We start from the raw sequence: 4,029 nt of genomic DNA, 5'->3' as shown, positions 1-4,029 counted from the left end.
TGCACTTGGAAAAAACATAATGTCCTAGGTCAGTTATAATTCAATTTATAAAAAAAAGAATACGTAGGTTGCCAAGAAAAGAACTCATTCATTCACTCCCTGATGCCCCTCGTGGAGATATTTGAAGATGGTTTTTTTGCTGTTGTTTTTATTTGCTTTTTAGGGACGCACCTTCGGCATATGGAAGTTCCCAGACTAGGGGTCAAATCGGAGCTGTAGCTGCTGGCCTACGTCACAGCCACAGCATCTCAGGATCCGAGCCGCATCTGTGACCTACACCACAGCTCATGGCAACGCCAGATCCTTAACCCACTAAGCAAGGCCAGGGATCGAACCTGCAACCTCATGGTTCCTCGTTGGATTCGTTTCCACTGCACCATGACGGGAACTCCTTGAAGAGATTTTTGATGGATGTATAGGAGTACACAAGGAAAAAAATCTATTCACTCAGAAAATGTTCTCTGAAGCTTCTCAAAAATCTGAAATGGATTTTGAAGGATAGGTGTTCATCATAGAAAAACTACATTCAGAAAATTCCCTTGTGCCGCAGTGGGTTGAGGATCTGGCGTGGTCACTGCAGCAGCCTGGATTGCTGCTATGGGATGAATTTGATCTCTGGCCTAGGAACTTCCACATGCCATGGGCAGAGCCAAAAAAAAGGAAAAATTGCATTCAGTCAACCCATCCATTGGTCAGTCAATGAATGCTCCCTATTGCCCACTGAAGAGGCCATTTGGGAAGGAGTTCTGTGAAAGAGTTCTCTGGATGGATTGCAGTCATGTAAGATCACTCTAGTGGCTCCACTTCCAGTAGCTCACCATCTGCCCAGCCCAACCACCTCTGGTACAGGGAACCTCTCTTTCCCCAGGATTCTAGCCAAAGCCCCAGGGAAGACTCTGATTGGCTAGACCTGAGTCACATCTCCATTTTGAACCAATCACAGTGGCTGAGGTGGATGAAAGACTCTAGGTCACAAGTCCACCTCAGCCTCCAAGCTGAATAGAACTTTTAGGCAAAACTAGCCAGAGACAGAAAGTTGGCCATTGTAGGGCATGAGCTTACCATCATCTGGGGTATGCAAGCTCCAACTGAAGTCTTTTTAGTATAGGGTTGTCAGATAAAATACATGACACCAAGTTAAATCTGAATTTCAGATAAACGGCACATAGCTTTTTAGCTTATCTATGTTCCAATTATTACACGGGATATATACTGAAAAAATATTCATCCTTTAGCTGAAATTAAATTCAACCAGGTATCTGTATTACTTTGGTAGGCCTGCCATAACAAAGTATCATAGATGGTGGTTTCAACAACAGAAATTAATTTCCTTATAGTTCTGGAGGCTAGAAGTTGAAGATCAAGGTGTCAGCAGGTGTAATTTCCTCTGGGGTCTCTCAATGGCTTGAAGATAGTATCCCTTCCTGCGTCTTCACATGTCTTCCTTTACAGTGTTTGTGTGCTAATCTCTTCTTCTTATAAAGACACCAGTCATATTAGCTTAGGATCCACCCATATGACCTCATTTTACTTTAGTTACGTCTTTTTTTTTTTTTGTCTTTTTAGGGCCACACCCTTGGCATATGGAGGTTCCCAGGCTAGGGGTCAAGTTGGAGCTACAGCAGCTGGCCTACATCACAGCCACAGCCACAGCAGCACAGGATCTGAGCCGAATCTGTGACCCACACCACAGCTCACGGCAATGCCGGATCCTTAACCCACTGAGCAAGGCCAGGGATTGAGCCCTCGTTCTCATGGATCCTAGTCAGGTTCGTTAACCACTGAGCCATGATGAGAACTCTTACTTTACTTACTTATTTAAAGGCCTTGTGGGAGTTCCCATCGTGGCTCGGCATTTAACGAATCTGACTAGGATCCATGAGGATGAGGGTTCGATCCCTGGCCTCCTCAGTGGGTTAAGGATCCGCAGTTGCTGTGATCTGCGGTGGAGGTCACAGACATTACTCAGATCTGACGTTGCTGTGGCTGTGGTGTAGGCCAGCAGCTGTAGCTCCAATTCGACCCCCTAGTCTGGGAATTTCCATATGCAGAGGGTGTAGCCCTAAAAAGCAAAACATAAATAAATAAATAAATAAATAAATAAAGGCCTTGTCTCCAAAATTCAATTACATTCTGAGGTACTGAGGGTGGAGGATTTCACCTTATCAATTTTGGGAGAACACAATTCAACCCATAACAGTGGCTGCTTTGGAAAATAGTCTGGTAGTTTCTGAAAATATTAAAAACTCAGGAATTCCAGGAGTTCCCTTTGTGGCTCAGTAGTTAACAAGCTGACTAGGAACCATGAGGTTGTGGGTTCAATCCCTGGACTCACTCAGTGGGTTAAGGATCTGGCATTGCCATGAGCTGTGGTGTAGATCACAGACACAGCTTGGATCTGGCTTTGCTGTGGCTGTTGGTATAGACCGTCAGCTACAGCTCCGATTAAACCCCTAGCCTGGGAACTCTATATACTGCTGGTGCAGCCCTAGAAAAGGCAAAAAGACAAACAAAACAAAACAAAAAAACTCAGAAATTCCACTGCTAGGTATATACCCAAGAGAACTGGAAGTATATATCCACACAAAAACTTGCACATGAATGTTCGCAGAAGCACTATTCGCAACAGCCAAAAAGTGGAAAACTCAAATGTCTGTTAATGGATCACAAAACAGACAATAGACAAAACATGTCTATCCAGGCATTGAAATACTATTTAGCCATAAAAAAAAATGAAGTAGCGGCATTTGCTGCAATGTAAACAAATCTTGAAAACATCATGATGAGTGAAAAAAGCCAGACACAAAAGGCCACAGGTTTGCATGAGTCCATTTATGTGAAATGTCCAGCACTGGCGAATTCATAGAGAGAGAAATCAGATTGCTGGTTACCAGGGACTAGGGGAGGGACAGAATGGAGGAGTGGCTGCTCACCAGTATAGGGTTCTTTGTTTGTTTTGTTTTGCTTTGTTTTTGTTTTTTTAGGGCCACACCTGTAGCATATGGACATTCCCTGGCTAAGGGTCGAACTGGAGCTGCAGCTGCTGGCCTACACCACAGCCACAGCAATGCCAGATCTTTAACCCACTGAGCAAGGCTAGGGATCGAACCCACATTCTCATAGATACTAGTAGGGTTAGTTAACTGCTCAGCCACGAAAGCAAGTCACAGTATAGGTTTTCTTTAGGGGCTGATGAAAGTGTTCTAAATTTAGATGATTGCACAAGAGGGCTGTGAACATTAAAAACCACAGAACTGTGTACTTTAAAAAGGTGATTTTTTTTTTTTGGTCTCTTAGGGCCACAACCATGGCATAAGGAGGTTCCCAGGCTAGGGGTCTAACCAGAGCTGTAGCTGCCGGCCTACACCACAGCCAGAGCAACACCAGATCCTTAATCCACTGACCAAGGCCAGGGATCGAACCTACAACCTCATGGTTCCTAGTCGGTTTTGTTTCCACTGCGCCTCCCGAAACTCCCTAAAATGGTGAATTTTATGGTAGGTGAATTACAAGTCAATTTCATGGATGAGATAAACAAGTTTTGTCTTGAAGTCTTGATTTTGATGTCCTCAATCTGGCCACTATAACTTGGTGGGATCCTACAGTACCTCACAGGTCATTAGCCAGAGACCCTACCTAGGGTTCCCTCCAATGTAAGAACATTCTCTAATGTCTGGTCAGAACAGGGCGGTAAAGGAGGAAAATTGCAGCTGCAGAGACAGTGGGGCCCTAGTGAAAGAGAGAATGTGAGTGCCATCCTGGGACTTTGGACTTTTCCCAGCCTCCCTTTCCCTTCTGCCAAGTCAGACTGAACAATGATGGTCAAATACCTGTGAGAGGTCTTCATGAGGCACTTGGCTGGGTGCTCAGCTGGCACTCAGCAAAAGCAGTTATCCTCAAAACAAACAAACAAACAAACAAACAAACAAACAAACAAACAAAAAAAACCTAACAACTACAGTGGCAATCTATTCTTGTTAATAAAGATTTATTGGAACAAGGACCAGGATAGGGATGAGACAAGGGAGG

Source organism: Sus scrofa, chromosome 2 (genome assembly GCF_000003025.6).
Source record: "Sus scrofa isolate TJ Tabasco breed Duroc chromosome 2, Sscrofa11.1, whole genome shotgun sequence".
NCBI lineage: Eukaryota > Metazoa > Chordata > Mammalia > Artiodactyla > Suidae > Sus > Sus scrofa.
Note: the sequence above shows the minus strand (reverse complement) of the source record.